This window comes from Cervus canadensis, chromosome 25, assembly GCF_019320065.1.
Source record: "Cervus canadensis isolate Bull #8, Minnesota chromosome 25, ASM1932006v1, whole genome shotgun sequence".
NCBI classification, from domain to species: domain Eukaryota; kingdom Metazoa; phylum Chordata; class Mammalia; order Artiodactyla; family Cervidae; genus Cervus; species Cervus canadensis.
This window is the reverse complement of record NC_057410.1, coordinates 7,073,027-7,087,008: the sequence shown is the minus strand read 5'-3', so window position 1 is coordinate 7,087,008 and position 13,982 is coordinate 7,073,027. Positions and strand designations below refer to the sequence as shown.

The 13,982-nt window shown below is 42.0% G+C and overlaps 1 pseudogene; it reads right to left on the bottom strand.

Moving 5' to 3' along the window:
• Window positions 1-8,326: 8,326 nt before the first annotated feature.
• LOC122427822 lies at window positions 8,327-10,456 on the bottom strand (annotated as a pseudogene).
• Between the last annotated feature and the right edge of the window lie 3,526 nt (window positions 10,457-13,982).

The window sequence follows — 13,982 nt, the reverse complement described above, 5'->3', positions numbered from 1 at the left end:
TTCATCTTTCTGGCTTACTTCACTCTGTATAATGGGCTCCAGTTTCATCCATCTCATTAGAACTGATTCAAATGAATTCTTTTTAATGGCTGAGTAATATTCCATGGTGTATATGTACCACAGCTTCCTTATCCATTCTTGCTGATGGGCATCTAGTTGGGCTTCCATGTCCTGGCTATTATAAACAGTGCTGCAATGAACATTGGGGTGCACGTGTCTCTTTCAGATCTGGTTTCCTCGGTGTGTATGCCCAGAAGTGGGATTGCTGGGTCATATGGCAGTTCTATTTCCAGTTTTTTAAGGAATCTCCACACCGTTCTCCATAGTGGCTGTACTAGTTTTCATTCCCACCAACAGTGTAAGAGGGTTCCCTTTTCTCCACACCCTCTCCAGCATTTATTGCTTGTAGACTTTTGGATAGCAGCCATCCTGACTGGCGTGTAATGGTACCTCACTGTGGTTTTGATTTGCATTTCTCTGATAATGAATGATGTTGAGCATCTTTTCATGTGTTTGTTAGCCATCTATATGTCTTCTTTGGAGAAATGTCTGTTTAGTTCTTTGGCCCATTTTTTGATTGGGTCATTTATTTTTCTGGAATTGAGCTGCAGGAGTTGCTTGTACATTTTTGAGATTAATCCTTTGTCTGTTTCTTCATTTGCTATTATTTTCTCCCATTCTGAAGGCTGTCTTTTCACCTTGTGTATAGTTTCCTTTGATGTGCAAAAGCTTTTAAGTTTCATTAGGTCCCATTTGTTTATTTTTGCTTTTATTTCCAATATTCTGGGAGGTGGGCCATAGAGGATCCTGCTGTGATTTATGCCGGAGAGTGTTTTCCCTATGTTCTCCTTTAGGAGTTTTATAGTTTCTGGTCTTACATTTAGATCTTTAATCCATTTTGAGTTCATTTTTGTGTATGGTGTTAGAAAGTGTTCTAGTTTCATTCTTTTACAAGTGGTTGACCAGTTTTCCCAGCACCACTTGTTAAAGAGATTGTCTTTTTTCCATTGTATATCCTTGCCTCCTTTGTCAAAGATAAGGTGTCCATAGGTACGTGGATTTCTCTCTGGACTTTCTATTTTGTTCCATTGATCTATATTTCTGTCTTTGTGCCAGTACCATACTCTCTTGATGACTGTGGCTTTGTAGTAGAGCCTGAAGTCAGGCAGGTTGATTCCTCCAGTTCCATTCTTCTTTCTCAAGATTGCTTTGGCTATTTGAGGTTTTTTGTATTTCCATACAAATTGTGAAATTATTTGTTCTAGTTCTGTGAAAAATACTGTTGGTAGCTTGCTAGGGATTGCATTGAATCTATAGATTGCTTTGGGTAGTATAGTCATTTTGACAATATTGATTCTTCCAATCCATGAACACGGTACATTTCTCCATCTATTTGTGTCCTCTTTGATTTCTTTTTTTTTCCTTTTTTTTTTCTTTCTTTCTTTATTTATTTTTTCAGTGGGTTTTGTCATACATTGATATGAATCAGCCATAGATTTACACGTATTCCCCATCCCAATCCCCCCTCCCACCTCCCTCTCTACCCGATTCCTCTGGGTCTTCCCAGTGCACCAGGCCCGAGCACTTGTCTCATGCATCCCACCTGGGCTGGTGATCTGTTTCACCATAGATAATACACATACTGTTCTTTTGAAACATCCCACCCTCACCTTCTCCCACAGAGTTCAAAAGTCTGTTCTGTACTTCTGTGTCTCTTTGATTTCTTTCATCAGTGTTTTATAGTTTTCTATATATAGGTCTTTCATATCTTTAGGTAAATATACTCCTAATTATTTTATTCTTTTTGTTGCAGTGGTGAATGGTATTGTTTCCTTAATTTCTCTTTCTGTTTTCTCATTGTTAGTGTATAGGAATGCAAGGGATTTCTGTGTGTTAATTTTATATCCTGCAACATTACTGTATTCATTGATTAGCTCTAGTAATTTTCTGGTTGAGTCTTTATAGGGTTTTCTATGTAGAGGATCATGTTGTCTGCAAACAGTGAGAGTTTTACTTCTTCTTTTCCTATCTGGGTTCCTTTTCTTTTTCTGCTCTGATAGCTGTGGCCAACACTTCTAAAACTATGTTGAATAGTAGTGGTGAGAGTGTGAACCCTTGTCTTATTCCTGACTTTAAGGGAAATGCTTTCAATTTTTCACCATTGAGGAAAATGTTTGCTGTGGGTTTGTCATATACAGCTTTTATTATGTTGAGGTTATTTCTTGTCTTTTTAATAACAGCCACTCTAACATGCATGTTATGATATCTCATTGTGGTTTTGATTGGCATTTCCATAATAATTAGTGATGTTGAGCATATTTTCATGTGCCTGTTGGCCACTTATATACCTTCCTTGGAAAAATGTCTATTTGGGTCCTCTGCTTAATTTTTAATCAGTTGTTTGTTCTTACGTTGTTCAGTTGTATGAGTTCTTTATTTCGGACATTAATCCTTTTATGGATAAGATAGGTTGTCTTTCAAATTGTCGATGGTTCCTTTGGTGTGCTGAAACTTTTTATTTTGATGTAGTCCCATTTGTTTACTTTTGCTGGTGTTTCCCTTGCCTGAGGAAACACATCCAAAAAGATGCTGCTAAAACTGATGACATCAAAACATGTATATTATCTAGGGTGAAACAGATCACTAGCCCAGGTTGGATGCATGAGACAAGTGCTCGGGGCTGGTGCACTGGGAAGACCCAGAGGGATCGGGTAGAGAGGGAGGTGGGAGGGGGGATCGGGATGGGGAATACATGTAAATCCATGGCTGATTCATGTCAATGTATGACAAAAACCACTAAAATATTGTAAAGTAATTAGCCTACAACTAATAAAAATAAATGGAAAAAAAGAAAAAGAAAACTGATGACAAAGAGTATGCTGCCTATGATTCCATCTAGGAGTTTTATGGTTCCAGGACGTATATTTAAGCCTTTAGTTCATCTTGAGTTACTTTTTGTGTATGATGGAAGACAGTATAATTTCATTCTTTTGCTTGTGAATTTTATGTTTTTGTTGTCTCAAATTCTTTTTGTGTGTGAGTGTATTGCCAAGTGGAAGTATCTGTTGTACATAGAGACAGTACCTATCCTTCTAAACACCAAAATTTGAACTTCCTTGGTGGCATGGTGAATAAGAATCCACCTGCCAATGCAGTGGACACTCTGGTTTGATCCCTGGTCTGAAAGGATTCCACATGCCCTGGGGGCAACTGAGCCCGAGTTCTAGAGACTGCATACCGCAGGTACTGAAGGCCATGCACCGGGAGCCTGTGCTCCACAAGAAGCCACCACAAGGAGAAGCATGCACTCCACAGCAAAGAGCAGCCCCTGCTCACTGCAACCAGAGAAGGCCACACACAGCAACCAAGACCCAGCACAGTCCAGTTCCCTTCCGTCGCTCTGTCGTATCCGACTCTGCGACCCAATGAACTGCAGCACACCAGGCCTCCCTGTCCATCACCAACTCCTGGAGTCCACCCAAACCCATGTCCATCGAGTCGGTGATGCCATCCAACCATCTCATCCTCTGTCGTCCCCTTCTCCTCCTGCCCTCAATCTTTCCCAGCATCAGGGTCTTTTCAAATGAGTCAGCTTTCTGCATCAGGTGGCCAAAGTATTTGGAGTTTCAGCTTCAACATCAGTCCTTCCAATGAACACTCGGGACTGATCTCCTTTAGGATGGACTGGTTGGATCTCCTTGCAGTCCAAGGGACTCTCAAGAGTCTTCTCTAACACCATAGTTCAAAAGCATCAATTCTTTGGCACTCAGCTTTCTTTATAGTTCAACTCTCACATTCATACATGACTACTGGAAAAACCATAGCTTTGACTATATGGACCTTTGTTGGCAAAGTAATGTCTCTGCTTTTAATATGCTGTCTAGGTTGGTCATAACTTTCCTTCCAAGGAGTAAGCATCTTTTAATTTCATGGCTGCAATCACAATCATATTTTTTTCGAGCCCAAAAAAATAAAGTCAGTCACTCTTTCCACTGTTTCCCCATCTATTTGCCATGAAGTGATGGGACCAGATGTCATGATCTTAGTTTTCTGAATGTTGAGCTTTAAGCCAACTTTTTCACTCTCTTCTTTCACTTTCATCAAGAGGCTTTTTAGTTCTTCTTCACTTTCTGCCATAAGGGTAGTATCATCTGCATATCTGAGGTTATTGGTATTTCTCCCGGCAATCTTGATTCCAGCTTGTGCTTCATCCAGCCCAGCATTTCTCATGATGTACTCTGCATAGAAGTTAAATAAGCAGGGTGACAATGTACAGCCTTGATGCACTCCTTTTCCTATTTGCAACCAGTCTGTTGTTCCATGTCCAGTTCTAACTGTTGCTTCCTGACCTGCATCCAGATTTCTTAAGAGGCAGGTCAGGTGGTCTAGTATTCCCATCTCTTTCAGAATTTTTCACAGTTTATTGTGATCCACACAGTCAAAGGCTTTGGCATAGTCAATAAAGCAGAAATAGATGTTTTTCCGGAACTCTATTGCTTTTTCAATGATCCACGGGATGTTCAAAATTTAACTCTTTTAACTTTTTGCCTTTTCATACTGTTCATGGGGTTACCAAAGCAAGAATACTGAAGTGGTTTACCATTTCCTTCTCAGTGGACCATGTTTGGTCAGAACTCTCCACCATGACCCATCCATCTTGGGTGGCCCTACACGGCATGGCTTAGTTTCATTGAGTTAGACAAGTTGTGGTCCATGTGATTAGACTGGTTAGTTTTCTGTGATTGTGGTTCCAGTCTGTCTGCCCTCTGATGCCCTCTCTCAGCGCCTACTGTCTTACTGGGCTTTCTCTTACCTTGGGCGAGGGGCATTCCCTCTCTGCCGCTCCAGCACCGTGCAGCCACCGTTCGCCACTCAAGACCCAGCACAGTCAAGAATAAATAAATAATTTTTTAAAAATAAAATAAACACTAAAATGTAATGCAATAAAGTAATGCTTTTTATTAGATGAGAAACATAAACAGTGCAATCATAAACAAAGTGCTCAAACCAAAGAACTTTAAAAGTGTTTTCTTCTGACATCTACTTTATCTACCTGCAGTTAGGAATGGTAGGGCCCAGGAAAAGCTTAGCCAACAGAAAGCCAGCACTCGCAAGAAGCTCTACTCAGGAGGCAGGCTGCAGATGCCCAAGACAGGCTGCCACTTTGGCTTCCCCGGAGCCCACAGGCCCACTCTGACTGCCAGTCCCATCATGGAGCTAGATTGAGGTGAGAGGTGAGGGGAAGAGTAGCAGGTAGGAGGAAACTTCTGTCAAGACTGTCCATCTGCATCAACACTACCGATAAGATCACCCAGCATTTTTGATGTGTATCTGTCACTCTCAGAAAACACTGAAATGCGTTTAAGCAAAAAAAAAAAATATTAACACTGGGAACAAGAGCCATTTTCTCTACAGTCGGCAGATACCATTTATTCCTTTCAGCCATGTTTTCACCAAGATGCTCTAAAAGAGGCTGCTCCTAGTATACTGCCAGTCAGGCAAGCCAGGATCAAGGGTAACAAAGCTTCTTCAGTTACAACTACTCATCCAAATGAATACAAAGTGAATACGAATTTATTAGAGAGCCAAAATCAATCTCTATTATTCACACGGCAACCCAGTGAAGTGTGGCAACTACATTCGCATTCCAAGGTCAACTTTTAACTCTAGCCACACTTCCCTCCGAACTGAGAAAGAAAGCCTTGTGTGGAAGAGAACAAGATTAACACCACCACCTCCTCTCCAAATACAATCAGGACTCATAAAGCTCATAATAGATAACAAATGCACAAAAGGGGAAAAAAGCACATCTCAATATATACACAGCGACAGAGGAAGACTACTCCCTCTCTGGGCTTCCTCGGCATCAGGCAAAGCAGGGCTATTCGCAACAGTAATTCCTAAGCTGACGAGGACAACACTCATAAATTCACAGGTAATCAGGGAGTGTTGAATAATTTCCTGAACTAGGATAACAGTCACCATCAAAAAAAAAAATTTCTTTCTTCTTACTTGAAATGTTTCCACACATGAGATTTCACAATATCCCAGATTCTTTACTTAATATTAAACTATTAATACCCAGAGGACATCCTCAGAGCTCAAGTATGAGCAATATTAATATTCTCAGCTATTTCTACACTTACAGATCAGCAAATATTTTATCAGACTACCCATTTAAGAAATTTGTAAGTCAACAGTAACAGCCAACTCTGTATTTTTCTTATCCTGTTCATCAAAGAACATCACACTAGATGTATGACTAGTCCAATAGGAAGGAAGTGCAATTAATTCAATGAGTCTTCTGTTCCCCTCCAATGTGCCCAGTAAATTTCGCTATGTGGTCTCTAAGTCCTCGACTCTCCTATGACTCACCTGGTCTAAAGAAAATCTTGCATAAAGGTGGACAGCTGCAAACCCCAGGGGAAGCACTGGCATTTTTTTAATTATCTATTTTTATTTTTGGCTGCGCTAGCTCTTCAATGCTGCGTGTGGGCTTTCTCTAGTTGTGGTGCTCGGACTTCTTATCGCAGCGGTTTCTCTTGCTGTGGAGACAGGCTCTAGGGCACTCGGGTTTCAGTAACTGTGGGCAGAGGGTTCTAGAGCACAGGCTCAGTAGTTGTGGCACTTCACTTAGTTGCCCCACGGCATGTGGGATCTTCCTGGACAAGGGATCGAATCCCTGTCTCCTGCATTGGCAGGCGGTTCCTTTACCACTGAGCTACCACGGAAGCCCGGAGGCATTGGTATTGGTGCTGAAGTAAACTTTAGAGGAATAACTATACTTGCTTATGGGACTGTTCACAGCCTTGCTAGAAAATCTACTCTTCCTGCATACCTAGATTGAAAAATTCTAATAATTTAAACGTGAGATTTCATTGATAAAGCTCTAGTTCCTGTGTAAGGTTCTGGTCCCTGGAAAGATGTATGACTAGCCCAAAATACTGGCTGTGTTTCCATTTTAAGCCTGTCCATTATTCTTCCCCACCACAGTGCTGTCAAATTCTTCCACCCCTCATGTCACTGGTAAGCTCTCTTAACTGCGTCTATGTCCTTTGGATGTTCTACTGCACAAAGAGGATTCAGAGGTTCTCACTTTAATGTGTAGGGAATTTCACACCATCAGTTCCCTAAAAACCATCAACTGGGAACAACCTCTAGTTAGTAAAGGCACAATTACTCTCTATATAAAGGAAACCAAAGGAACTGTTTGGAAGTTGAACAAGCATCTTAGACATTCCTATGAAGAGAATGCTGTATCTGCTATGAAAACCCAGAGATGTATACTGGACCTAAGATTAGATGGAATACGTAAAAGCATGAATGTGGCAGGTTACGACTTACTGCCGATTTCCCTCTGTACCACTGGGGGAGAGCACTGGTTAGTATCACAGCAGCAATGCTAACACCACCCTCTTGGCTCGTTTCCGTCCTGCTTGCAGTAAACTTGCACCAGCTCCAGTGAAGTCTGCCCCAGGATACATCACTCAGAAACCTGTAGAACTGCTCAGAGGCAGAACTACGCGCTCTACTGCAAGTAATCCAGCAACTAGCACTCAGCCGGTAAACAACTGCCCTGGGGTGGAGCCCATGAAAAGACTTAAGCCCAGGAAAGACTTGCAGAAGTTGCACAAAAATTCTTGTTTTTATAATATCTTCCCAGGAAGTCAGAAAATAATTGGATTTTAGTTAAAGAGATGGAATCTATCCTCAAAATGGAAAAACTACAGAAAAATACTCCTATTAATTAATCAACAGCTTACTTTGGCTAAATGATCATAGTAAGTCAGTACAATTTATCACTGTAGTTAGAAGCATACCCTGCCATATTCTCATAAAACAGGATACTAGTGAAACACGTGAAGACATGACAGCCCTTTAGCCTTTTGTCACTTCAGAACTTAAAAAAGACAAAGGCTAACCAGGATTTGACATTCAGATACATACTTGCTTAGCACAAGCTGAGTTAGGAGATAGCTAAACATTGATTCTTACTCAGTTATGATGTTCTTAGGAAGTTCCTATTTGGACATCGATGGTTCTCAACCTGGTTACACCTCAGAGTCATCTAGGAAGCTTTAAAAAATTATCAAATGCCTAGAGCAATTAAATCTGGAGGGTGGAGCCCAAAAATCAGTACATTCTTTGTTTCCCCAAATGATTCTAATGTGCAGCCAGGCTCCACACCACTGATACATCCCTTTCAGAAAGCAATTGCATGAAAGCCATTTGTATCTAGATAGTTTTGTTTTTTCTAAATTCCACAAGGAAAAGGGACTTTTAGAAAAAGGTAGTTTACTGTTTGGTAAGTGCTGGTTCTCACAGGTTATCTGAGGTGCTGATTGAAGAGGAGCAAGTCCTTGTCTTGGCAGAGGAGGCAGAGTGTCAGGCTTTGGCAGCTGCCTCCAAAAACAAAGGATGCCCAGATGCCCATAAGAATCATGATTATGTATGCTGACATCAGATTTAATCATAATGGGGATTCATGAAAGTCCAGGCTGACACCAGCAGAGGAAAGAGCTACAAGAAAGTCATACCACTTCTTCTCCTCAGAGCCATCAAAAGACACAGTGCCCCAGGACACGTGGAGCAAGGTGATAACTAGTGTCCTAAAGGCTGAGTTTAGGAAGAACTGCAGAGGGTCTCCATGAATGCCCACTGTGCCCGGCCCCAAGAAGTCAGGGTATTTACAAAGGAAAATATTCCACTCATGATTACAAAGCCCAAGCCAGAAACATATGCCAGAGATCCACTGAGGGTGCTGCTTCATGTGGGTTTATACTCTTCAAACCTTCACTGGCTCTTTTAAGTTCATAACATGCAAACCAGAACATTTCCTGGGTAAGGACTGAGACTAACACTCCTAAGATCAGCAGATATTTCTGTACCGGTCCATCTTAGTTGTCAGTAATGGTTGCTGCCATGAACCAACCAAAGGAGGAAAGCCACAGAGACACAAGCAGAAGAGAGCTGATGGTGAGGAAGAGATGCTCAAAGACTCAGTGATGACCATGCAATGCAGGGGGCAAGCCCAGGACCAGAGGCCACGAAAGTACAGTCAAAAAGGACGGACACCCTCAAACCAACCCAGAAGCCACATAGGGGCCTGATGGGACGTGGGAGCGCCGAGCTCTGACAGGACTGAGCGTGGGGGTGCAGGGATCGCCGGGGAGAGCAGAAAGGCGGAGGCAGGTTCTGTTTCTAGATTATTTTCTTCAAGCTGGCGACTTCTGTCTTCCATAGCATTTGCTCTATTTCCAAAGCATTCTTCATCTCATTTACAGTAAGCCCCCTACATACAAATGAGTTCCATTTTTAAGTCAAATCTGTTGGTAAGTCCAACAGAGCTAGCCTAGATACCCAATTAACACAATCGGCTATATACCACTGCTTTTACACTTGCTTGTGGACATGCTGAGCTTGAAATAAAGATACTGTACTGTTGTACCTTGTATAGTTCTGTAAAATAAAGTACAAACAAGCACCACCACTCATAGAAATACACAGATGTGACAATATAAGCCAAACACATGCACTAACTTCTGTAATTGAACAACGAACATGTTTGCATCTTTGAAAGGCTGCAACTTGAAGGTTCATATGTAGGGGACTTACTGTATTGAGTTCTTCAGCTCCAGAACTTCCAGGTTTTTGGGGTTTTTTTTTTTTTAGCATTTCTACCTCTTTGGTGACATGTTCATTCTGTTCATTCATTTTACTCCTGAACGCATTGAACTACCTTTCTGAGTTTCCTTGTTTTCTTGTAGCTCATTGAGTTTATTTACAACAGCTATTTTGAATTCTCTGTTAGATCACAACACTTCATGACTAAGTTTAGTTTCAGGAGAATTGTTGTTTTCTTTTCGCAACACTGTGTTACTGTGGTTTTTCATGGTGTTTGGTGAGTTATTTCTCTGACAGCACATGTGAAGTAGGGAACATATTTCTGATTTAGGTGAATCACTGTTTAATTTAATTCTGAAAATTAACAGGCTGATAATTATAGGAGTTTCTCTTTTTTTTATGTTGGTGGTTCTATAGCACAAGCTCTGGTTTCTCTTCCCTGAGTTGCCTCCGGCTGTATTTCAGAATCAACGCTTTCCACTCTCCATCACCTCTGCCAGCAGTTGCGAGGACTTGTGTTTCAGGATGGCTAGTGCCTTGCTGCTGCTGCTGCTAGTGGTGCTGCTGACCCTGACGCTGCCTCTGAAGGCACCAGGTTGGCAGGCCCCTCCCCCATGCCCAAGGTCACCTGCGTTGTGGGCACTGCCACTGCAGAAGGGGGAGGATGGTGGGGAGGGAACAAGGGTCAGGGGTGTCTGCGGTGTATCTAGGGTTGTTGGGATCACAAGCCTGCTGCCCCGGGTAGGGATGCTAGAGTCTCGGGCGCCACAGTGGCTGGAAGGACCAGGGTCATGGACCCTGCCACCACTGCGGCCCAGTTCCCCGTGGCCATGGGTGCTGCTGTGGCCAGGAGGCTAAAGTCATGTGTGCCTACTCTCCTGCTGCTACAGGTTTCCTGGGGCCATGGGCTCAGTTTCCACGGCTGGGGGCCAGGATCACTGGCACTGCCTCCTATTCCCCCAGTTCTGCCTCTTCCATGTGCTCCAGTCCCCTGACTTCAGAGGCACACATGTGTGGATCTTTCTGGCATCCTGTTGTGTGGGAACACCTTGGCTGAGTTATGAATGTCTTCGCTGAGTTATGCATGTCTTATTAGTTGTAGACTGAATCAGGGGGTGCAGGGAGTGTCTCCTGTGTCTACACCCACCATGGTTTGACCACTGATCTGACTTAAGAATTGTTCTCAGCATGTAGTCCTTACTATGATCTTAATTATCAATCTGTGAGGGAAAAATGGGACTAAAGAAGTTAAATAACTTTTCAAGACCATGCATCTTGTAAGCAGTGAAATTGGGATTAAAACCACATCTATTTGATTCCAAAGCCTCTATTTTTTTCATCTATAAAAAAAGGTTGGATAATTGGACAATCTCTGACATTCCTAGATATCCAAATTTTAGTGAGTCTATAGATGGCTAACACCAAAATCAGATTGATTATACTCTTTGCAGCCAAAGATGGAGAAGCTCTATACAGTCAGGAAAAACAAGACTGGGAGCTGACTGTGGCTCAGATCATGAACTCCTCATTGCCAAATTCAGACTTAAATTGAAGAAAGTGGGGAAAACCACTAGACCATTCAGGTATGACCAAAATCAAATCCCTTATGATTATACAGTGGAGTGGGAAATAGATTTAAGGGACTAGATCTGATAGAAAGAGTGCCTGATGAACTATGGATGGAGGTTCATGACATTGTGCAGTAGACAGGAATCAAGACCCTCCCCAAGGAAAAGAAACGCAAAAAAGCAAAATGGTTGTCTGAGGAGGCCTTACAAATAGCTGTGAAAAGAAGATAAGCAAAAAGCAAAGGAGAAAAGGAAAGATATTCCCATTTGAATGCAGAGTTTCAAAAAATAGCAAGGAGAGATAAGAAAGCCATCCTCAGTGATCAATACAAAGAAATAGAGGAAAACAATAGAATGAGAAAGACTAGAAATCTCTTCAAGAAAATGAGAGATACCAAGGGAACATTTCATGCAAAGATGGGCTCAACAAAGGACAGAAATGGTATGGACCTGACAGAAGCAGAAGATATTAAGAAGAGGTGGCAAGAATACACAGACGGACTGTACAAAAAAGAACTTCATGACCCAGATAATCACGATGGTGTGATCACTCACCTAGAGCCAGACATCCTGGAATGTGAAGTCAAGTGGGCCTTAGAAAGCATCAATACAAACAAAGCTAGTGGAGGTGATGGAATTCCAGTTGAACTATTTCAAATCCTAAAAGATGATGCTGTGAAAGTGCTGCACTCAATATGCAAGCAAATTTGGAAAACTCAGCAGTGGCCACAGGACTGGAAAAGGTCAGTTTTCATCCCAATCCTGAAGAAAGGCAACGCCAAAGAATGCTCAAACTACTGCACAATTGTACTCATCTCACACGCTACTAAAGTAATGCTCAAAATTCTCCAAGCTAGGCTTCACCAATATGTGAACCGTGAACTTCCAGATGTTCAAGATGGTTTTAGAAAAGGCATAGGAACCAGAGATCAAATTGCCAACATCCACTGGATCATCAAAAAAGCAAGAGAGTTCCAGAAAAACATCTATTTCTGCTTTATTGACTATGCCAAAGCCTTTGACTAGGTGGATCACAATAAACTGTGGAAAATTCTGAAAGAGATAGGAATATCAGACCACCTGACCTTCCTCTTGAGAAACCTATATGCAGGTCAGGAAGCAACAGTTAGAACTGGACATGGAACAACAGACTGGTTCCAAACAGGAAAAGGAGTACGTCAAGGCTGTACATTGTCACCTGCTTATTTAACTTACATGCAGAGTACATCATGAGAAACGCTGGGCTGGATGAAGCACAAGCTGGAATCAAGATTGCCAGGAGAAATACCAATAACCTCAGATATGCAGATGACACCTCACTTATGGCAGAAAGTGAAGAAGAACTAAAGAGCCTCTTGATGAAAGTGAAAGAGAAGAGTGAAAAAGTTGGCTTAAAGCTCAACATTCAGAAAACTAAGATCATGGCATCTGGTCCCATCACTTCATGGCAAATAGATGGGGAAACAGTGGAAACACTGTCAGACTTTATTTTGGGGGGCTCCAGTATCACTGCAGATGGTGATTGCAGCCATGAAATTAAAAGACGCTTACTCCTTGGAAGGAAAGTTATGACCAACTTAGACAGCATATTAAAAAGCAGAGACATTACTTTGCCAACAAAGGTTCGTCTAGTCAAGGCTATGGTTTTTCCCGTGGTCATGTATGGATGTGAGAGTTGGATTATAAAGAAAGCTGAACGCTGAAGAGTTGATGCTTTTGAACTGTGGTGTTGGAGAAGACTCTTGAGAGTTCCTTGGACTACAAGGAGATCCAACCAGTCCATCCTAAAGGAGATCAGTCCTGGGTGTTCATTGGAAGGACTGATGTTGAAGCTGAAACTCCAATACTTGGCTGACTCTTTGAAAAGACCCTGATGCTGGGAAAGATTGAGGGCAGGAGGAGAAGGGGACAACAGAGGATGAGATGGTTGGATGGCATCACCAACTCAATGGACATGGGTTTGGGCAGACTGTGGGAATTGGTGATGGACAGGGAGGCCTGGTGTGCTGTGGTTCATGGGGTCGCAAAGAGTCGGACATGACTGAGCGACTGAACCGAACTGAAAAGAATAAACCTATTCTTCACCTACACACTGCACAAAAACAGGCAGGTCAGTTTTTCTCACGGCCATAGTTTGCCAACCTCTCATACAAACAAATCAGCAGATATAGGATTCTCAGCAGTGTCTCAGTGAACTCTTAAGATTCACCCACTTCAGTGTTTCAGGATGGCACTCTCGGAAATGGCTTCTCTGATTCTGGTCTCCTGGCCTTTCAAGATGGTGTAGGTCCTTACTTCCCTCTTTTGAAACCCTTCATGTTTGAAATATAGAGAGTGATTCCTGCTTTAATCATAAAACACTGGCTGTTAGAACATTTAGTATTGGCAGCAGCTTCAGTAAAACAGAGCCTCAAAGAAGAGAATCTGGGATATTTTCTGTGATCTAAATGAAGTTAAAAGAAATAATAACCTCATTGCTGGTAAAAATTAAGACCTTAGGTGCACAGCATGCCATGGCAAAATCATTCGTTAAATTTCCACTTCTAGTTGCCTAGAATTAAATACCTGGAGAGAATTGAGCACTGGAAGACTAGATGACTATTACAACAGAAAGTTTCATAGAAAGTCTGACAACAAGGACCAGGGAGCTGACTGACTATATAACACTGCAGCTTACAGAAGGAAAGATCTGAAATTCTCAAGAAGTCAGAGAAACAACGAGTCTTTAGGAGTGTCCTGAAACAACCTTTTATTTCTTGTAGCTACATGGTTGAGATACCTGAAAATCAA